Genomic DNA, 23,227 nt, shown 5'->3' with positions numbered 1-23,227 from the left:
ACCATGTCTTGTCTCTGGGCCTTTTCCCTGGCTATTTTCTATACTTGGAATGCTCTCCCTCCTCATCACCACCAATTGGCTTCCTTCAAGTCCCAGCTAAGATGCCTCCTTTCACAGAAGCTTTTCCTAATCCCTTTTAATTCTGGTTCCTTCCCTCTTGTGATTGTCTTCTATTTATTCTGTATATGGCTTGTTTGCTCATGCAAATTCTATGGTTATTTGTCTTCCCATTAGACTGTAAGCTCCTTGAGGACAGGGATTTTCGATTTTCTTTTTCCTCCTTTCATATCCCCAGCACTTAGCAGTGTTTCTTACATGATATATACTTAATAAATTTTATTTGACTGACATATCCTACACAATCATGTTCACAAACAGAAAGGAAAAAGAAACACAAGATACAAATGATCTAGAAAGAGGATTCCTGAGGTTATATTATTAGAGTTGTGACCCAACTAGGATCTAAACCATAAATTTGACAATCCCCTTAGAATTTAGACCTTTTTAAGGCATATTATCCCAGTAGATAGCTAGCCACTAAGGTGGTGCTGTGGAGAGAACGCTGGGCCTGGAGTTGAGAAGACCTGAGACACTTACTAGCTGTGTGACTCGGGGCAAGTCACTTAACCTCACTTTCCCCAACTGTAAAATGGGTATAACATCACCCATCTCAAAAAGCAGTTCTGATAATCTAATTACATGATAATTGTACAATACTTGCTACAGTGTCTAGTACCTAGTAAACTCTATATAAATGTTTATTCCCTTTGCCTCAATAACCTTCCCCCTGCCCCACCCCGAGCCTTCAAGGTAATCATGTCTTGGGTTAATTGAAGTGCAAGAGATTGCAAGAACAAACTTTATTGCTCTCTGTTTTACAATTATTGTTTGTTAATGTTTAATTTAAAATTCCTTGTCTTTTTCTCTAATCTTCTCTTGCCAAGTCCTAGTCTGGGTAAAAGTATTCCCACCATTTACTTCCTTTGCCCTTACTCCCGGGCTAATGAATGAAACTAGAAAAATCATGAGAATGTGCCTATTGGGTCCACTACATACTTTTTATATCATCTCAATTGGTCCCTCACTGTGGCAGAGCAATCCTTTTATGCCTCCATAATTAGCTATCTTACTACCATGGTTTTTCTAAACCTTTTTTGTCCCCCCTCAAGTCTCTCAGAGCTCCCCCTTCTTGGACACCTCACAGCCGACAGCCTCACCTCATATTTCCCTTAGAGAAATGAAATCTTTTCCACATAGTTCCCTCCTATACCTCCTCCTTTGTACTTTCCTAACTTTTCCGTAACTCCTCCCTCCCTCCCTTTTCCCCTTCTTCCTTCCTTCCTTCCTTCCTTCCTCCCTTCCTTCCTTCCTTCCTTCCTTCCCTCTTTCCTTCCTTCTTCCTTCCTTCTTTACTTCCTTCCCTCTTTCCTTCCTTTCCCTCTTTCCTTCCTTCCCTCCTTCCTTCCTTCCCTCGTTCCTTTTTTCCTTCCTTCCTTCCTTCCTCCCATAACAAGGGACTGATCATTGAAGCGGTAGTCCTGGGAGAACATGGTTGTTGAGAGACACCCAGAATACACACAGAAGACTCCCTTGGAGGCCACTTGGTCCCTTTCCCTTTTAGTGGCTACTGAGGATGACGAGCTGCTGTGCTCCTCCCTGTGAGGGAAAAGCCTCAGCACCCTCTCTCACTCAGAGTTTATAAGGTCTTTTATATGAAACCTTGCCTGGGATAAATGTTGGGCCCTCACATTGGCAGGAACCCATGCAGGAAATTCTTCTCTGGGAGCTTTTATTATTGGATTCTTTAAATTGAGAATCACTAGTAAATAACTGGCATTTGTTTTTCTTTCTTTTTATTTCTTTCAATTTTTTCCTTAAATACATCTTAAAGCAATTTTAAACAGTCATTTTTAAAATTTTAAGTTCCGGATTCTGTATGTTTGTATGTGTATGTGTATGCATGTATATTATATGTGTGCAGTCATGCAAAATGTATTTCCATGTTAACCAAGATAAAAAAGAAAACATAGTGTCAAAGGAAAACAAACAATAAAAAAGAAAAAAGAAAGTAAAAAACCAAAGCTTTCATCTTCATTGAGACTCCATCAGCTCTTTTTGTGGAGGTATAAAGTATTTTTATCATGAATCATTTGGAATTGTCTTGGATCATTGTGTTGCTGAGAATTGCTAAATCAGTCTCAGTTGATCATTGTTTAATATTACTGTTACTGTGTACAAAGTTGTTCTGGCTCTGCTCACCTCTCTTTGTATTAGTTCACAGGTATCTTCCAAGGTTTTTCTGAAAATATCATGCTCGTCAATTCTTATATCACAGTAGTAATCCATCATAATCATATCCCCCAACCTGCTCAACCACTCTCCAATTGATGAGCACTTGCTCAATTTCCAGTTCTTTAACACCACTAAAAGAACTTCTATAAATATTTTTGTACATATTAATCATTTTCTCATTTGTGTAATCTCTTTCAGATACAGGCCTAGAAGTGGTATTGCTGGGTTAAAGGGCATGCACAGTTTTATAGCCTTTTGGGCATGGTTCCAAATTACTCTCCAGAATGGTTGGATCAGTTCACAACAGTTCATTGTTACCAACCATGCAGTAGAATTCCAATTTTCCCACATTCCCTCCGACATTGGCCGTTTTCTTTTTCTGTCATAATAGTCAATCTGATAGATATGAGGTGGTACCTCAGAGTTGTTTTAATTTGTATTTCTCTAATCAATAGTAATTTAGAATGTTTTCTATATGAGTATAGATAGCTTTGAGTTCTACATCTGGAATCTGTCTGTTTATATCCTTCAACCATTTATCTATTGGGGAATGACTCATATTCTTAGATATTTCACTCAGTTCTCCATATATTTGAGAAAGGAGGCCTTTATCAGAGAAATTTGCTCACCCCCTCCTCAAGTTTCCTGCTTTCCTTCTAATCTTGGTTGCATTCTTCTTTGTGTGTGTGTGTGTGTGTGTGTGTATATGTGTGTGTGCACAAAAACTTTTTAATATAATGAAATAAAATTACCCACTTTACAACCCATAATGCTCCTTAACTCTTATGTGGTTATAAATTCTTTCCTTAATGATAAATCTAACAGGTAAAGTATTCCATACTCTCTTAATTTGCTTATGAGATCACCCTTTACATCTAAATCATGTAGCCATTTTGACTTTATCTTGGTATATGGTATGAGATGTTGTTCTATACCTATGTTCTGCCAAACTGCTTTGAAGTTTTTTCAGCAATTTTTGTGAAATCGTGAGTACTTGTCTCAAAGGCTTGGATCTTGGGGTTTGTTTAACACTAGATTACTATGGTCATTTACTTCTATGTTTTATATACTTAAACTATTCCACTGATCCATCACTCTATTTCTTAGTCAATACCAGATTATTCTGATGATCATCACTTTGTAATGCAGTTGAGATCTAGCACTGCTAGGCTACCCTCTTTCACATTTTTTTTCATTGATTCTATTGATATTCTTGATCTTTTGTACTACAAAATGGATTTTGTTGTTATATTTTCTACCTCTATAAAACAGTTTTTGGTAGTTTGGTTCTATGGCACTGAATAAGTAAATTAATTTAGGTAAAAGTTAAATTTTATTATATTGGCTTGGTCTACTTGTAAGAAATTAATATTTCTGCAGTTATTTATATCTGACTTTATTTGTGTGAAAAGTGTTCATACAGTCCCTGGATTTGTTTTGGCAGCAGAATCCCAAGTGTTTTCTACTATAAGCAGTAATTTTAAATGCAACGTCTCTTTCTATCTCTTCTTGCTGGACCTTGTTGGTAGTATATATAAATGCTGATGATTTTATATGTCACAATGTTGTAGAAGTTATTATTTTAATTAATTTTAGTTGATTTTCTAGCATTTTCTAAGTGTATAATCATATCACCTGCCAAGACTGATAGTTTTGTTTCCACATTGTCTATTCTAATTCCTTCAATTTCTTTTCCTTTTCTTATTGCTATAACTAGCATTTCTAGTATAAGATTGAATAACAGTAACATTCTTGCTTTGCCTGTGATTTTACTGAAAAAGTTTCTGATTTATACCCATCACAGATAATGTTTGCTAATGGTTTTAGACAGATATTATTTATAATGTAAAGGAAAGCTGATTGCATCCCCTCCCTGAAGTCATGGTCCTCTTCAAGAATGAAGGACAAACAACAATGAGTCAATGAGATTTTTAATGTTATAAAAGTGGCCTCACTCTTAGAACAGATTAAGAAACACTCTAGCAGCAGAGTGGTAATGTACTATGGTATGTGACATACACTGTCAAAGTCCTAGTATCATTAGTTTTGTTAATGTTTTTTGAAGGTATTAATGGTAAGGGGAGGCAAGGCCATATTGGGAAATAACTGTGGCACATAAGGAGCAAAATGAATCAGTAAAACTTCGATCAACAAATTTAATGGTTCCTGTTACTTTAAGATACACTACCATAGAACAAGAGGAGGTTTCTATTAATCTTAATGGCAGGCCAAAGTCCATCAGAACCTTACTCAGGATGCCAAGGAATTATAAGCTGATTGACCTTGTGTTTGCAGTCCTTCCCAGCTTCAGATTCTGAGCCTTCTATTGCATTAGCAGTAAGAAAGAGTGTCAATGGATCCATCTGTGGCCATTGCTCTTGGCTTACTGCTCTGTATGTCATGTCTGCTTCTCATTTTATCATGGAGAAAGGGCTTTGGAAGAGGAAAACTTCCACCTGGTCCTGTTCCTCTTCCCATTCTTGGCAATATGCTCCAGGTGGACCTTAAGAATATCCCTCAATCTCTTTGCAAGGTAAGTAAGTATCTCTGTCTACTGTTGGTTTCATTCTTGACTCTAGCTGCCATCAGTTTATTTCGCGGGACTGTCTTCAAGCAGCTTGTTCTAATGAGTAGAGTATGTTAGAGTAGGGAGGTAGACACCTCATAGGTTTTCTAGACTGTATTTTGATTCACTGTAGTGGCCATCAGGACCCAATGCTTCAGCACTAGCTGGGTGCCATCAAATTCCTGTAGGAATTGATGAAATCAGTTCTAAACAACTGCCGTCCTCTGCTATCACTGGTCACATTGGCACTGTGAGGTTGTAGGAGAAAATGCCATCAGTACCACTTAAATTGCTCATTGCCTACCACAGGAATAAAGGTGGTATTTAATGTGCCTGATTACTTCTGTTGCCTGAGGGAGGAGTAGGTCCTGCAAACAGGTGAGGACCTCCAGCATTTGTTGGATCAGAGGGGAGAATGTTTTCCTTGCACATTCCTTCAAAGGAGCCCTTATGCAGTCTCTGTGTGCTGCCCCAGTCCTTGCATATAATCTTAAGTGTGGCTGACTGAAAGTAACCCTGGGCTCAACAAGAACCAGCGAGTTCTGAACTAAGATCTGTAGATCTCAAAGCCTTTGAAAGTTAACATGGGGTACTAGAACAGGCATTGAATTTGAACTTCAAGTCCAGATTCTGACAATTACTAGCTTTGTGCCTCAGAAAAGTCATGATGACCTCTCTGAATCTTAATTTCTTATGTCTTTATGACAACTGTATTAAAAAAAATGTCCTATCTGCCTCACAGGGTTGTGAGAAATGATTGAGCTTAATATGTGAAAACAAAATTATGTTCTCCTTTTTACCTGGTAGATTTGACAAAACCAATACTTTTTTTTTTCTTTACCAAATTCTTCCCAGATCTATCCTGATCTTTGGGGCCTCAGTGTCCTCACATATGCAATTATGATTGATTTAGAAGAGTTCTTAATCTTGGGATCATGAAATCCCATTGGGTCTGCAGATATATTTCAAAGGTTCTGTGAGTTAAGATGGGAAAAATTACATCTTTATTTCATTCTAATATAAGTGATTTCCTTTGTAATCCTATGTATTTCAATGTAAAAATATCATTCAAAGGAGTAGATAGGCTTTACTAGCCTATTACAAGAGTTCACGACTAAAAAAAGGGTTTAAATGATCTCCAAAGTCTATTCTGGATGTATGCCTATGATCCAATGTTACTGGTTTGTAGGATTCCTATTGGAATGTGCACCCTTTTCTGCTCCAGGATTTCACTGACAGCATTGTACCCATTTCCAAATCTGTTATTCTCAAAGCTTTAGATGAAGAACAACAACAACAACAACAACAACAATAAAATAATAGCATTTGTATAGTGATTTCAGGTTTGCCAAATGTTTTATAAATATTATTATTTTATTATTCTCAAAAGAACCCTTAGAATTATGTGTCATTATTATCCTAATTTTACAGATCAGGAAACTGAGGCAGACAGAGGTTAAGTGACTTGCCTGGAGTCGCATAGCTGTTAGGTATCTGAAACTGGATTTTACATAGAGCCTTCTTGATTCCAGGTCCAGTGCAGTACCCACTATGAGATCTAGCTATGAAATATAAGTTCAACCTCACCAAAAGGTTGGGGATGTTGCACTGAGGTCATAACCTGTACTTCATTAACCAGTCTTCTGGCTTCTAGACCAAGGCACAGGATAAACTTTTAGCCTTTTGAACCATCTATGGCTCAGTTTGGGTTCATGGTTTGTATCATCCTCCCTGTAAGAAATGTCAGAAATATTTTGAAGGAGGTGATAGTGGATTGACAACTTCTCCAATAAGGTCAACAACAGTAATGGCAGCAGTTTATCACCCGATTCAGTGATGACCCTCTCATTACTGTCCATATCTCTTTTCACAGCTAGGAAAACAATATGGCCCAGTGTTCACTCTGCAACTTGGTGTTGAGCGTGTTGTTGTGTTATATGGGTACAATGCAGTGAAAGAAGCTCTGATTGATCATGGTGACAAGTTTGCTGATAGACCACGTGTGCCACTTTTCGAACTGGTTAGCAAAGGAGTGGGTAAGTTTCTGCTGGGTATAGAGGAAGAAGAGAAAGACAAGAAGAGAAAAAAGAATAGTATTCCTAGAAATCAGTGGAAATAGGCCCACCTTTATACCAAAGCCCCCAAAGCTGTGGCATGTTGGGGAGGATGTAGTGAAACATACGGAAACCAATATTTTTGTCCATAGCAGTAGCTGCATTGCTTCATGTTGTATGTTATCTCCAGTTAAAGTAGGAAGAAAGAGATGAAGTGAAAAATAAAAAGACAGAAAGATAGACAGAGACCAACAGAGAGAGACACAGACAGAGAAGTCTCTGAGAACCTTTTTCATTATGACTCCTGATAACCTGACTAGAAGGCCAACACATTATCTGCTATGTAGAATACTTGTAGTAGGAACATATGAGTAAGTCAAGGTGGGAAATGAATGAATGAATTAACAACAACAACAACTACAACAAGAGCTAACAAATAGAGTACCTAGTATGTGCCAGGCATTGTGTTAAGTGCTTTATAAGTATTATTTCATTTGCTCTTTGCAACTACTGCAGTAAGGAATGCTATTATTACTCTTCATTTTACAAATGACGAAAATGAAGCAAAAAGATGTTTAGTGATTAGTTTAACTAGTAAGTATCTAAGGCTATATTTGAACTCAGATCTTTTGACTGCATGCCATATGTTCCCTTATGAACGATCTTGAAGCAGAGGGTAATGAATTTGATCTTTATAAAAGTCCCATGGAAATAAGATTACAGGCAAAAAGATAGTTCTCAATATAAGTTTAGTTAGGTGAAGTCTTCCTCCACATCTGCAATCAGGGGGTGATATCTGAAGGTAGGAAGGTGTGATATATTCAGAGAAAGAAGGATATGCCATGTTAAGCTTTAGTATGTGTACATCAATGTGTGTACCGTAAAGGCATGTGAGCACCTTTTCCGTTGCTGAAATTAACTACAAGTCTTTGTATAATTTCTATGTTTTGTTTTGACTCAACAATCGCTTCCCCATAAACAACAATCCTGTGTAGGATTGTTTCAGACTTAGGGGAAAGAAAGGAAGCTAAGGAAAGCCACATGATTTGAGATTTCTACTGAGCTTTCATAACTTTCTATTCTTATTAAGTGTACCTGTTATTGTTTCGTCATTTCAGTCACGTTTAACTCTACATGACCCAGTGCAGGGTTTTCTTGGCAAAGATACTGGAGTTGGTTTTCTACTTTCTTCTCCAGGCCATTTTGCAGATGAGGAATTGAGACAAACAGGGTTAAATGATTTGCCCAGTATCATATAAACAGTAAGTGTCTGAGGCTGTATTTGAACTCATGAAGATGAGTTTTCCTGACTCCATGTCTGGTACTCTTTCCACCGCACCACCTAGTAACTCACAAAAAGACAACACAGAGAAACTCGCACTCTTTGGTACCTGTGTGAAGTGGGAAGACTAGGACTTCAGGACATCATCATCTTTTAGGTTACTTGTGTAAAAAGATGGAGAGATATAAACTAACTTGCCCTACAACCATTCAGTTTCTCAAATTATGTCTTTATCCTGGCCTCCCTCTTTGTGGCCACTTCATTACCAGGAGCAGGATGTCGGTGTAGGGCCACCCATGTGTTTGTGACTGTGATGAAGAGAGAATGAGACAGGAAACAGTACAGATGGAGGAGAAAGTAGAATGACACCACATAAACGTCTATTCTCCTGGAACAACGGGTGCGCGTGAAAGGCCCAAAGTGTTTTTGCCATGGACTTTCAGGATCTTTATAGTCTAAGGTCTCTCTTTTTTCCTGCTCCCCTTCTAGGCATTATTGCAAGCAATGGAGAGACATGGAAGCAAATCCGCCGCTTCTCCCTCATGACCCTGAGGAATTTTGGGATGGGGAAGAGGAGCATCGAAGAGAGAGTCCAAGAAGTGGCAAAGAATCTTATGGAGGAGTTAAAAAAAACAAAAGGTTGGTGTTTTTTACTTTGTTACCACTGACCTTACAAAAATCTGTCCTATCCCTTATAACTCATGAAGACTAAGATTGGTCGAAGGAATTTACTGTAATTTGGAACCACCATGTTTGCACTTTTTGGCCCATCCTGTGGATATGCCCATGGCCATGTGGTCATTCCTAGAAGCCCTAAAGGGTCAAGACAGCAGAGAGAAGAGATGAGAGGCAGTGCAGCTCTGCTAATGAGTTCATGCTAATCTTGTGAGGAAGCAGCATGGTGAGGAACATTTAAGGGAATGCCTTACTTGTTTGTATTCCTTTTCAGATGGAACAGAGCTCACAACACCCTGGCAGCACCAGTTCTGTTACCTTTAGTCAACAACTCCAGTGGCAGAAGGCATTGCTTTAGGATCATTCTGGGGAGTGCAGAGTTTTTCTGACTAATCAAAGGAGTGGAAGCAGGGCTGAGAACATTGCTAGAAAGTCAATGAGCTGACTCAGCAGCATTTCTTGGAAGCTTGTTTCCCTTCATGCTTCCCCCCTTCGCCCCTCCCCCTACATCTAAACTATCTCACAGAAGGGTTTGCATCCTTCTATGAAATCTGAAACTTAGGGGGCCACAGGACACCAGAGGGGTGCTGATTCCATAAATTCTATGGAATAACTACCTTTTAAACCATAAAAGGCAACACTTATATGTACTTTCTATACGTGTGTGTGTGTGTGTGTGTGTGTTGGGTTGTAGGGACTGGGCAGTGGTAGGATGCTGTCAGTCATTGCTCATAATTAGCTGCATGTGCTCTGCTACTCCAGAAATTTTCGCCAGCAACAATATGGGATTACACTGAGAACAGCACTTCCCCACTATTGAGGAATCTGGGACTTTTGTTGCTCTTTTGTGCAGATGTTGCCTCCCTCAGTATAATGTAAGCCCTCTGAGGGCAGGGGCTGTCTTACTATTGTCTGTGTGCCCCTGGTGCTTAGCACAGAGCCTAGTAAGAGCTAAGTGACTGCTGGCAGATTGGCTGATTGTTACTCTCTTCTCCCTCACCTCTATCATGCTGTTCTGCACTGGTTCTACTTTGGGCCTGATTTTTGCTTCTCAATATTCTTTTGCTGGATCACTATCCACCTTCAATTCCCTGAGTGTGAATATCTCCAAGACTCTGTCCTTGGGCCTCTTTAGAATAGCCACCACCTGAACCACAATCTCCCCTCTGACCCTGATGGAGGCAGCTCGGGACCTCCAAACCCAAGAGACTGGGAAACAGCAAAACCAGTGTCCACAGGAGCTACCTTGTGGAGAAGGGGACCATATTTCTCTTTATCATTACGAACAACTGATGACCAGCTGCCACCAATAGGTACATATGCATGAGGGCCACAGGGGTGGCAGCAAGCTCTAGACCACTGGGCCTGGTGCAGCCCTGATAGCTCTCATCTCAGGAAGCAACTCCTGTGGTAAAGGGGCTGTCCATTGCCACCAGCTGCCAGCCAATTGCTATTCAAAGGCAGATGGGCCAGCCTTGCTAAAACAGTGAGCACCCTAAGGGAGAGATAAGAGGCCAGTTAAGGAAACCTAGAATCACCACCTTGACATTATCAATCCTTTCACAACCCAGAACCCTGAACCTAAGAGCATTTGGAATAGCAAGGCTTCCAGACCAGTGCCTGCAATCCTCATTCTGGGATAAGTGATTGAAATAAAGTGAAATATAATTTAAAAATAGACATGAAGAAGTCTAAAAGTAATAGTTGGTTAGGGTGAGGCGATGCATATGGATTTAGAAATGGGAAGGGATGCTGTACGGTAAAAGAACAGTGTACTTGGGGACAGGAGAGAATTAGGGTTGCATTCCAAATCTTGATCCTTCCTAGCTGTGGCACATAAATCAGCTGATTTTCTTGAGCCTCAGCAACCTCACCTATAAAATGGGAATTATCCTATTTGCACTTAGGATTCTCATGTGGATGAAATCAGATGCTTCATAAAGGGTGGTTTACTTTGAACCTTGCTGTCCCAAGCTAGAATGTAAACTACAGGGGAAAGGAGGACAGTCAGGTCCTACCTAAAGGCAGACAAATCTTCCTTTCGATCACAATGGCAGTATTATATTTTTTCTTTCTCTCTTTCTCCTTTAGGATTACCATGTGACCCCACGTTCATCCTTGAGTGTGCTCCTTGCAATGTAATCTGCTCTATCATTTTCCAGAAATGCTTTGAATATAAAGACCAGAAATTTCTATATCTAATGAAGCTTTTGAATGAAAACATCGAGATCCTAAGTTCCCCATGGATGAAAGTGAGACCAGTGTTCTCTGTGTTTGGAGCTCAGCATATATATATTTTTTTAATTACTTCAAGGATACTACTAAAAGCAGCTAGGCTAGAGTTCATCATTCATTGCATTGGGAGGTACAATAGTGCCATGTTGGAATGGGTTCCCATTTTCTTCCTCATTGACAAGGACTAAAAACAGAAAAGGGCACCCTATGTGGTCTGATTTGACAGACATTATAAGGCCCCTCCCTGGAGCAGTTCACCCACTGGTCACAGGGACTGAATGTTAAAATTCAGGTTACTAGAGACAAGCTGACTTTTCCCTTGTGCACCCGAGTTTGGATCAGGTTAGAAGATGAGTTAGCTGTCCCAATGGAAGGTGGGAGGCTGAGCTCTTAGAAAACCTCAAAGTGAGAAAGGATGACAACATTTCTGTTGGAAGTAAGAATTGAGAGTGAAAGCCAAAGCAGTTTCAGGCAACCAAGAAACAAAATGCTAATTTTTAGGGCATTTGCATAGGAAATGATGAGAAAAGTCACTATTTTCCAAAGGGCACTTGTCCCATCCTTACTCAACCCTATTCTCAACATGATCCAAGTGCTAGAGTAGAAAATTATTTTCTTTTTCTAATAAAGTATGACATAAAATTCTTCTTTTTAGGTCTACAATTCTTTTCCATCTCTAGTACGTTATCTCCCTGGATCTCATAACAAAGCAGTTAAAAATATGCAATCAATACTTGAATTTATTTTGGAAGAAGTGAAGGAACACCAAAGAACACTGGATCCCAGCAATCCTCGGGACTTCATTGATTGTTTCCTGATGAAAATGGAGCAGGTACAGTGTGAGCAGTAGGTGTGAATCTCAGTTTGTGTAGGTGTGTGTAGGTGAAATGGCTTGTGTATCAGAGGCTGACATTCACATTCACAAACACAGAGCAGTAAATAATCATATTTTAATCATAATTTGGCCAGAGCAGTATATAAGAAGAATGAGAAGATAGGGCTCTAGCCCTAATGAAATTTCTAACCCAACAGAAAGGAGAAAGCCCATGTAAGGACAAGAATGATTATCAGGAATGTGTAAGGAAAGCCAAAATAGGTTATTAATTGAGGATTTAAGTGACGAAGGAATTTGAAATCAGCAAGAAATATAATATTTGGAGTGGGTTAACATATGACTTCCTTCTGGAAGAGTTAGGTTTTAGTCTGGGTCTTGAAGGAGGTCCCAGAGCTTAAGAGTGAGGACATTTCAGGACTCCACAAAGACAGTGGGGAATAGGGAACTTTAATCTGAGCAGCCTAATTGAAATGGAGGGGCTGCTGTGGTAAGTACTTGTGGGGAGGTTGGTGGGTTTTACAGTCAAGATAGTGGAGTTAGAGGCTCCTCACTTTCCCACCATTCCACAAACAACAAAGAGCAAAACAAAAAGAAAGAAAAATCATTGAAAGTTGCATAAAGAAAAAAAAATCCACCGAATTAGAAGCAAAGCTAGAATAAAACAATATGCTAATGTAATTCATTTGAAGTCAATGAAACCCTGAAAGTAGCAGAGAAACGTGGGAGAAGGTAAAAGATATGCTGATGGAATGCTGAAATGGATCAATGATCTACTTACAGCAATGAAGTGTGCTCTGAGGTCATCAGTTATGGTTTTCTTACCAGATGAACTAAAAAACACATTAATTCAAAAACATTTAATTTAGCAATGTGTCAACATAACTGACCAGGAAAATCCTTCCTTCATCAACCTATGCATATAAGGGTATATTCTCCCACAGATTTCTACCACATTGGTAGATGAGGGAATGTGGGAGAGGGCATGTAGACCAGAGCAAGAGATTTTTAGAACTAATATGTACAGTAGTCTCTTGTGTTTCATTTGTGAGAACCTTCAGAATTCCATATCTCCTCCCCACCCCCCCACTCACAGTGGGCATAGACCTTAGTTGACTTGAACTTGAATTATGCCCCCTAGTACCTCCCTGCTTTTCCTATGTTTTTACTTTTCTTATCTTTAGTCCATTGGTTATTTCTTATATATTCAATTTCTTACCTCAGTGGTGACTTTTCCTCAATATGAACATCTCATTGTCAAGGGGAAAGTATTTACCACCTCAATTTCCTCATTAGTAAAATGACAATAATAATGCACTAACCGTATCACAGTATTTTGATGAGGATAAAATGGGAAAATATACATGGATCCTTTTTGCATTAATTGTTGTTGTATATATGGAAGTTGATAATTGTTTCCTTCCTTATTTGCTAAACTAATAAATCCTGTTCATCTCACTAAACTCATAGAATAACAGAATTTAATATGGAAAAAAAATACAATAGCTTATATGTGTAAAGTGCTTGTGCATTTGTTGCTTAGTAATTTCAGTTGAGTCCAATGCTTCATGCCTCCATTTTGGGTGTTCTTGGCAAAGATACTGGAGTGGTTTTCCATTTCTAGCTCATTTTATAGATGAGGAAACTGAGGCAACCAAGGTTAAGTGACTTGTCCAGGATCACACAGGCAGTTAGCCAGATTTAAACTCAACCAAATGTACCACCTAGCTGCTTGTGTATACCCACAGATATGATTGATATATGATATGTCGGTACAGATATCTTGCAAATTAGTATCATACAGCACAGTTGTGTCAAACATGAATAGAAATGGATCCCGGTAGGCCTCATATTAACTTAGAAAACACAGAAATTAACATTCCCTATATTGTATATTTATTTTACTAAGTATTTCCCAATTATATTTTAATGTTTTTTCAGCCACACAGAGTTTTGTTGGTGGCTTCAGGCCTGAGAGCTGAGAGTTTAACCCCCCTGATGTAGCAGATAAAGAGCTGCCCTCAGAGCCAGGGAAAACTGAATTTAAGTCCTCTCTCTGACACAAAATGTCTATGTTATCCTGGGCAAACTGCTTAACACTATAGTGTCCTAGGGCTAGGCAACTCTCTAGAAATTTTAAGTTTTTCAGAGAAAGTGCAGACTTGCATTGGCAGACAGATTTTTTGTTACCTGGAAGTTACCTGTGCCAATGAAATTGCAGGTCTAGTCTCTTTCTGTCTGTCTGTCTGTTTGTATATATCCCCCCATCCCTCACCATGTCTCTTTCTTCTCTCTGCCTCTCTCCCATATGTGAGATCTGCAAGGGCCAAAATTCTTTGATAATTGCTAGTTTATTGTTCTACTTTGGATTGTGTTCCTCCAATTTAATTTATTTATAGGGTCATAGATTTAGAACTGAAATGGATCTTGGAGGTAATTGAATCCAACTCCCTCAGTTGAGGATAAGGAAACTGAAACATAAAATGGTTAAATGACTTTCCCAAGGTCAAGATCAGAGCTGGTGGTGTGTTGGGGGCAGCTAGGTGGCACAGTGAATGGTGCACTGGCTCTGAAGTAGAGAGGATTGGAGTTCAGATCTGGCCTCAGACACTTAACTAAGCTCTGTGACCCTGGCCAAGTCATTTAACCCTGTTTGCCTCCCCCCCACCCAAAAATTAAAAAAAAATATTGAAATTGAGATTTAAACCAAGGTCCTCTGCTTCCAAATCCATTATGCTTTCCATTTTGCCCTGCTGCCTCTCTTACTTTTCCATTAATCATACCAAATTATTTCTAGGAAAAGCAACAACCACAATCTGAATTTACCATTGAAAACTTGGTCCGCACTATAAGTGATCTATTTGCTGCAGGAACAGAGACAACCAGCACCACCCTGAGATATGGACTCCTGCTTCTCCTGAAATACCCTGAGATAGAAGGTGGGATAAAGGATAGTAATACATATAATTTAATCCACACGAGAGGGGTTCCTGGTCCTTTTGAGACTTTCCTTGGAAACTTTTTTATTGCCATTTTAGTGTATTTAAGTCATTACACGTTCAAGTTTACTTATTCCTTCTTCTCCACTACTACTTCCACCTTGCTTACTTAAGTGGTATATAATTGTGAGTTATTATTACAGGTAGCCACATAGATAGTGAAATGAATAGACACTGGATCCCAGTGACAGAACTGGGGGGAAGTGAATGATTGAGAGGCACGGGTTCCTGATAGCTTCTTGATCCTACCTGACCATAGAAGGAGCTGGTGCCTCTGGATTCCTGTGACTCCAGAGTCGCAGAGGGAAGTACCTTGGGCCTATGTTTGGTCAAATCAAGTTGTAGAACAGGTCCAGATGGAGAACCCTCCTCATTTCCTAAATCAAGTGCTACTTGGCCTATATTTTTTTAAGGACACCTGACCTTTTCTTATGGGAATAGGACATAGGTGCCTTAAGTGATGCTCAGCTAGGTTAAGAAACTAAAATGAAGGGGGTGGAGCCAAGAGGGCAGAGTGAAAGCAGTGACTTGCTTAAGCTCTCCTCCAAATACTCATAAAAAATGGCTCTAAACAAATTCTCAAGCACCAGAACCCGCAAAAAGACAGAATGAAACAAATTTCCAACCCAAGACAACCTGGATGATTGATCAGAAAGGCGTATTGCACCAGGCTGGGAGCACAGTGCAACACAGTGTGGGGCACAGGCCCCAGCAAACCTGGAGCAGGCCTCAGAAGACTGAATTGTGGGCAGCTGTGGCAGTTTCCAGACGGCTCAATCCCCAGTTGCCAAAGACAACTTAGAAGGTCAGTGGGAAAAGTTTGTTTCTGTGGTGCTCAGAGAGGAAGGCAAGGTTTCAGCTCCATTCCCCAAGAGCATGGCCCTGGGGGTGGGGCAGCGGGTTCCCTAGCCTTTGGCCCACAGACTGAGGGGGAATCTAGTGGCTGATCAGAAAGGGACTGCAGGGATATCTTTGCCAGTGCTGGGGCAGGAATCTCTTGCTTTACCCCTTGTTTAGATCTGGGTCATAGTTCTAGGGGGCATTGCTGGGGTGAAGAGGAGCTATGGCATGGAGGAGCTTGTAGTGGCTGTGGAGAGAAGCCCCTCCTCACAGTTATGGGACAGAAAGGAGTACTTGTGGTCACAGGCCAGGAAAGGAGTAAACACCTTGCCCCTTATCATACCACCTTGGAAGAACTGAAAATTTAAAGTTCCCTAAAAGTATCTCTGAAAACATCCATACAAACCGCAGAAGCTTGGGACAGTACATTCTCCACATTGGAAGCAGACTCTTACGTTAACAAAGAGTTTAAAACTCAAGTAATTGGCCGGGATCGTGAGGAAGCAGCACAAAAAGAGTCAGAGTATATTACCTTACTTTGGTGACAAAGAAGATCAAAATATACAACCAGAAAAAGACAACAAAGTCAAAGCTCCCACATCCAAAGATTCCAAGAAAAAATATAAATCAGTCACAGGCCTTGGAAGAGCTCAGAAGAGATTTTGAGATGCAAGTAAGGGAAGTAGAGGAAAAAGTGGGAAGAGAAATGAGAGGCATGCAAGAAAATCATGAAAAACAAGTCAACAGCTTGCTAAAGGAGACCCAAAAAAATGCTGAAGAAAATAACACCTTAAAAAATTAGCCTAACCCAAATGGCAAAAGAGGTCCAAAAAGCCAATGAGGAGAAAAACGCCCTAAAAAGAAAATTTGGCCAAATGGAAACGGAAGTCCAACTGCTCAATGAAGAAAATATTTCCTTCCAAATTAGGATAGAGCAATTGGAAGCTAGTGACTTTATAAGAAATGAAGACACTGTAAAACAAATCCAAAAGAATGAAAAATTAGAAAACAATGTGAAATATCTCATTGGAAAAACAACTGACCTGGAAAATAGATCCAGGAAAGAGAATTTAAAAATTATTGGACTATCTGATAGCCATGATCAAAAAAAGAGCCTAAACATCATCTTTCAATAAATTATCAAGGAAAACTGCCCTGATATATTGGAACCTAGAGGGCAAAATAAAACTTGAAAGAATCCACCAATGTCCTCCTGAAAGAGATCCCCAAAGGAAAACTTCTACGAATATTATAGCCAAATTCCAGAGTTCCCAGGTCAAGGAGAAAATATTACAAGCTGCCAGAAGGAAACAATTTAAGTGTTGTGGAAACACAATCAGGATAACACAAGACTTAGCAGCATCTATCCTAAAGGAATGTAGGGCATGGAATCTAATATTCCAGAGGGCAAAGGAGATAGGATTACAATCAAGAATCACCTACCCAGAAAAACTGACATAATCTTTCAGGGAAAAAAATGGTCATTCTGTGAAATAGATGACTTTCAAGCATTCCTGATGAAAAGACCAGAGCTGAATAGAAAATTTGACTTTCAAATACGGTACTCAAGTGGAACATGAAGAGGTACACAGGAAAGAGAACTCATAAGATTGACCTGTTTGCATTCCTGCTTGGAAAGATAGTATTTATAACTCATGAGACCTTTATCAGTATTAGGGTAGTTGAAGGGAAAAAAAATTATATGTATGTATATATAGATAGATAGATACAGGGCATAGGGTGAGTTGAAGATTAAAGGGTCATATCTGGAGAATATAATTAAGGTATGAGAGAGGATGATACTCAGAGAAGAAGAAAGGGAGAGGTAGAATGGGGTAAATTATCTCACAAAAAAACAGAAAAGAAAAGTCTCTTACAGTGGAGGGGAAAGCAGGGGAAGGTGAGAGGGAATGAGTAAATCATATTCTCATAGGATTTGGTTTAAAGAGGGAATAACATACACATTCAATTGGGCATGGAAATTTGACTTACCCTACAGGAAAATAGTGGGAGAAGGGGACAAGAGAGTAGGGGGATGATAGAGAGGAGGGCAGATTGGAAAAGAGTGTAATCAGAAGAAAATACTTCTGAGGAGGAACAAGGTGAAAAGAAAGAATAGAATAAATGGGAGGGCAGGATAGGATTAAGGGAAAAAGAGTTAGTTTTTCACAACATGTCTGCTCTGGAAGTGTTTTGCGTAATTGCTCATATATAACCTATATTGAGTTGTTTGCCTTTTCAATGAGGGTGGGTGGGGAGGGAGGAAGAGAGAAAGTTTGAAACCTGAAGTTTTAAAAACATATGTTTTAAAAAATGTTTTCCCATGCTACTGGGAAATAAGAAATACAGGAGATGGTATATAGAAGTCTATCCTGCCCTACAGGAAAATGGAAGGGGAAGGGGATAAGAGAAGGGGTTAAGAGATAGAAGAGAGGACAGACTAGGGGAAGGGATATTCAGAATACATTCTGTCATGGAGTGGGGGGAGATGGGAAAAAATTTGAAACTCATAAACTTGTGAAAGTGAATGTTGAAAACTAAAAATAAATAAATGTATATTTTTTTAAAAAAGCGTCTAAAATGGAAGTTTCATCTCTCTCTCTATCTATTGAAGTATCAGAGTCAAGTGTGTTATTTATCAATGTAACTCAGTGAAAAATCAGAGAAAATATGAGCAAAGCTGTTTTTATCTCTACTTTTAAAATAAATTTTCATTTGTATTGTGACAGGAAAACTTCATGAAGAAATTGATTGTGTGATTGGCCAAATCGAAGTCCCTGCATGGAGGACAGAAACAAGATGCCTTACCAATGCTGTGATACATGAGATACAGCGATACATTGACCTATTCCCACCAGCCTGCCCCATGCAGTGTCAGAAGATGTTCAATTTAGACAATATCTTATCCCCAAGGTCAGAAGTGTTTTCATGTAACACAAGATTTTATACTGTCTCTCATTGAAATCTAGAATCTTGGAGTTAGAAGGAACCTCAGGCCAACCCACATCCCTGAGAAGTAGTCCCAGAATTTCAGAATTGAAGGTATTTCAGTGTCATATGTGCATTCCCAATGTGAAAAAGGATTCCATCTACATATGCTCACCTCATGGTCATCTAATCTTTGCTTAAAATTTTCAATGAGGTGGAACCACTTTGTTTCTGTGAATTCTATTCTAATCTGGACAGAATTTGTTTATCTTGTATTAAGCCTAAGTTGCAATTTTGTAACTTTAATCTATTGCTCTTGGTTTTGACTCCCAGAAAAAACAGAACAAAGTTCCTCTCTCTTTCTAGTAAAAGTCCATGAAACACTTGGAATCAGCTATTATGTCTCCTGTTCTATTATGTCTCCTGTTCTCTTGTCTAAATATCCCTATTTCCTTCAACCCATCCTCACGTGGCATGGACTTGTTATTCTTACCATCCTGGTTGCCCTCCCTTGAGTACCTCCAGCTCTTCAGCGTCCTCCTAAGATGACGACTCACAGAAGGAATACAATCCTCATTTGTGAGCTGAGGAGACCACAGTACTACTTCCAAGCTGTCTTTGAGCCTTCAATAATTGCCCTTAGTATATGGTCAGTCATTAGTTTTCAATCCACCTAATTGTGTGATAGTCTAACCTGAATATTTCCATCACTTTCAGAGGAAGAGCATGAAAATCTTTATCAAATGCTTTGCTAAAATCAAAGAAAAGTCTATGTACAGTATTCTCCTGATCTACCAGTTTATTAATTCTCAAAAAATGAAATAATGATGATTCCACTGCAGATTCTTGTGATCACTACCTCCTTATCTAGAGTCATTGCCTCATTCCTTCCTTTGCTAGATTAATGATCTCTTTAGAAATATCTTCTAGACTCTGAGTGCAGATTGAAGCGTACTTTTTTCACTTTATTTTTCTGGTAAGGTGTCTAGATGCTCCCTAATTTTCTCCTTACTTCCCTGGGTATTCTATCCTTTAGCTCTATCTATTTATTTATTCCATCCTTTTCAGTTCAAAGATCATTCCCTTGGTCAGAAAAAAAAACAGAAGCAAAAGAAAAATTGAGAAGTTCTGCATCTTTTCTTGTCACTTGTCATCCTTGTCCTTTAAGCCTCTGGGTTGTGGGTTTGTTCTTTCTTTAATCCTCCTCTTTTTCACAACATAGTTTTAAAAAATCTCTTCCTTTTTATATAAATTTATTTATTTTAGTTTTCAACATTCATTTCCACAAGTTTTTGAGTTCCAAATTTTCACCCCATCTCAACCTTCCCCCCACCCCAAGATGGTATGCATTCTGAATATCCCTTCCCCTAGTCTGTCCTCTTTTCTTCTCTCCCCGTTCTCTTATCCCTTCCCTTCTATTTTCTGTAGGGCAGGATAGACTTCTGTACCCCATTTCCTGTATTTCTTATTTCCGTAGCATGGAAAATTTTTTTTAAACATATGTTTTTAAAATTTGGTTTCAAATTTTCTCCTTCCTCCCTCCCCACACCCTCATTGAGAAGGCAAGCAACTCAATATAGGTTGTACATGTGCAGTTATGCAAAACACTTCCATAGTAGACATGTTGTGAAAAACTAACTCTATTTCCCTTAATCCTATTCTGCCCTCCCATTTATTCTATTCTTTCTTTTCACCTGTTCCTCCTCAGAAGTATTTTCTTCTGATTACACCCTTTTCCAATCTGCCCTCCTCTCTATCATCCCCTTACTCTCTTGTCCCTTCTCCCCTATTTTCTTAGGGTAAGACAAATTTCCATACCCAATTGAATGTGTATGTTATTCCCTCCTTAAGCCAAATCCTATGAGAATAAGATTCACTCATTCCCTCTCATCTTCCCCATTTCCCTCCACTGTAAGAGACTCTTCTGTGTTTTTTTTTGTGAGATAATTTACCCCATTCTACCTCACCCTTTCTTCTTCCAAGTATAATCCCCTCATCCTTAATTTATTCTCCAGATATGACCCTTAATCTTCAACTCACCCTGTGCCTTTTATCAGTCTATCTCTCTGTCTGCTATCTATCTATCTATCTATCTATCTATCTATCTAATATTATATTTTCCTTCAACTACCCTAATACTGACAAAGGTCTCATGAGTTATAAATATCATCTTTCCATGCAGGAATGCAAACAGGTCAATCTTATGAGTTTCTCTTTCCTGTTACCTCTTCATGTTCCACTTGAGTAGTATTTGAAAGTCAAATTTTCTATTCAGCTCTGGTCTTTTCATCAGGAATGCTTGAAAGTCTCTATTTCACAGAATGACCATTTTTTCCCCTGAAGATTATACTCAGTTTTCTGGGTAGGTGATTCTTGGTTGTAATCCTATCTCCTTTGCCCTCCGGAATATTAGATTCCATGCCCTACTTCCTTTAGGATAGCTGCTAAATCTTGTGTTATCCTGATTGTGTTTCCACAACACTTAATTGTTTCCTTCTGGCAGCTTGTAATATTTTCTCCTTGACCTGGGAACTCTGGAATTTGGCTATAATATTCTAGAGTTTTCCTTTGGGATCTCTTTCAGGAGGAATTGGTGGATTCTTTCAATTTTATTTTGCCCTCTAGGTTCCAATATATCAGGGCAGTTTTCCTTGATAATTTCTTGAAAGATGATGTCTAGGCTCTTTTTTTGATCATGGCTTCAGATAGTCCAATAATTTTTAAATTCTCTTTCCTGGATCTATTTTCCAGGTCAGTTGTTTTTCCAATGAGATATTTCACATTGTTTTCTAATTTTTCATTCTTTTGCATTTGTTTTACAGTGTCTTCATTTCTTATAAAGTCACTAGCTTCCAATTGCTCTATCCTAATTTTTAAGGAAATATTTTCTTCATTGAGCAGTTGGACTTCCGTTTCCATTTGGCCAACTTTTCTTTTTAGGGCGTTTTTCTCCTCATTGGCTTTTTGGACCTCTTTTGCCATTTGGGTTAGGCTATTTTTTAAGGTGTTATTTTCTTCAGTATTTTTTTGGGTCTCCTTTAGCAAGCTGTTGACTTGTTTTTCATGATTTTCTTGCATCACTCTCATTTCTCTTCCCACTTTTTCCTCTACTTCCCTTACTTGCTTCTCAAAATCTCTTTGAGCTCTTCCAAGGCCTGTGACTGATTTATATTTTTCTTGGAATCTTTGGATGTGGGAGCTTTGACTTGTTGTCTTCTTCTGGTTGTATATTTTGATCTTCTTTTCACCAAAGTAAGGTAATATACTCTGACTCTTTTTGTGCTGCTTCCTGATCCCGGCCAATTACTTGAGTTTTAAACTCTTTGTTAACGTAAGAGTCTGCTTCCAATGTGGAGAATGTACTGTCCCAAGCTTCTGCAGGTTTGTATGCTGTTTTCAGAGATACTTTTAGGGACTTAAATTTTCAGTTCTTCCAAGGTGGTATGATAAGGGGCAAGGTGTTTACTCCTTTCCTGGCCTGTGACCACAAGTATTCCTTTCTGTCCATAACTGTGAGGAGGGTTCCACAGCCACTACAAGCTCCTCCATGCCATAGCTCCTCACCCCAGCAATGCCCCTAGAACTGTGACCCAGATCCAAACAAGGGTAAAGCAAGAGATTCCTGCCCAGCACTGGCAAAGAGATCCCTGCGATCCCTTTCTGATCAGCCACTGATTCCCCTCAGTCTGTGGGCCAAAGCTAGGGAACCCGCTGCCCCACCCCCAGGGCCATGCTCTTGGGGAATGGAGCTGAAACCTGCCTTCCTCTCAGCACAAGAAACAACTTTTCCCACTGACCTTCTAAGTTGTCTTTGGCATGGATTGAGGTCTGGAAACTCCACAGCTGCCCATTCACTCTCTGAGGCCTGCTCCAGGTTTGCTGGGGCCTGAGCCCCAAGCTGTGTTGCACTGTGCTCCCAGCCTGGTGCAATACCTTTCTGATCAATCATCCAGGTTGTCTTGGGTGGAAATTTGTTTCATCTGTCTTTTTGCGGGTTCTGCTGCTTGAGAATTTGTTTAGAGCCATTTTTATGAGTATTTGGAGGAGAGCTTAAGCAAGTCACTGCTTTCACTCTGCCATCTTGGCTCCACCCCCAAAAATCTCTTCTTTAGTGCTCTGTTGCTGCATCAGCCTCTGTGCATTTTGGGTCTTATCACTTCTGTCACTTTTATGAACTGTGACATGCTCCTTTTACTCATCCTTGCCCTTGAAAAATCTAAGTTATTGGTGAATTCTATAATAATAATATATTTTTTATAAAGTACTTTGAAGTTTGCTTTACATAGATGAGCTTATTTACTTTAAAACAACTCTCTGGGAATAGTTGCTATTATTATCCCATTTTACAAGTGAGGAAACTAAGTCTTAAAGAGACCCCTGGTTCACTAGGTCACGCAACAAATAAATTGTGAATCAGGATTTGTATGAAGGTTTTCCTGACTTCAGGTCTAGCAGTCTCCTTACTGCACCAGCTGGCTACCTTATCCACATTGGTATCTTTAGAGAATGTTCCTTTTTCTTCCA

At 39.3% G+C, this 23,227-nt stretch overlaps 1 pseudogene across 1 annotated transcript in view; it reads left to right on the top strand.

The window, feature by feature from the left end:
* The first annotated feature begins 4,531 nt into the window (after positions 1 to 4,531).
* LOC110203744 (cytochrome P450 2C19-like) overlaps positions 4,532 to 23,227 on the top strand; it is a 68,185-nt pseudogene continuing 49,489 nt past the window's right edge. Inside the window, exons 1-7 of the transcript XR_013485227.1 lie at positions 4,532 to 4,825; positions 6,732 to 6,894; positions 8,684 to 8,833; positions 10,961 to 11,121; positions 11,760 to 11,936; positions 14,734 to 14,875; positions 18,505 to 18,688. The product of XR_013485227.1 is annotated as a cytochrome P450 2C19-like (transcript). The remainder of the gene's footprint in view (positions 4,826 to 6,731; positions 6,895 to 8,683; positions 8,834 to 10,960; positions 11,122 to 11,759; positions 11,937 to 14,733; positions 14,876 to 18,504; positions 18,689 to 23,227) is intronic.

This window comes from Phascolarctos cinereus, unplaced genomic scaffold, assembly GCF_003287225.1.
Source record: "Phascolarctos cinereus isolate Bilbo 61053 unplaced genomic scaffold, phaCin_HiC Scaffold_3;HRSCAF=262, whole genome shotgun sequence".
In the NCBI taxonomy this organism is placed as follows: Eukaryota; Metazoa; Chordata; class Mammalia; order Diprotodontia; family Phascolarctidae; genus Phascolarctos; species Phascolarctos cinereus.
Note: the sequence above shows the minus strand (reverse complement) of the source record. Positions and strands in the feature narration are given on the sequence as shown.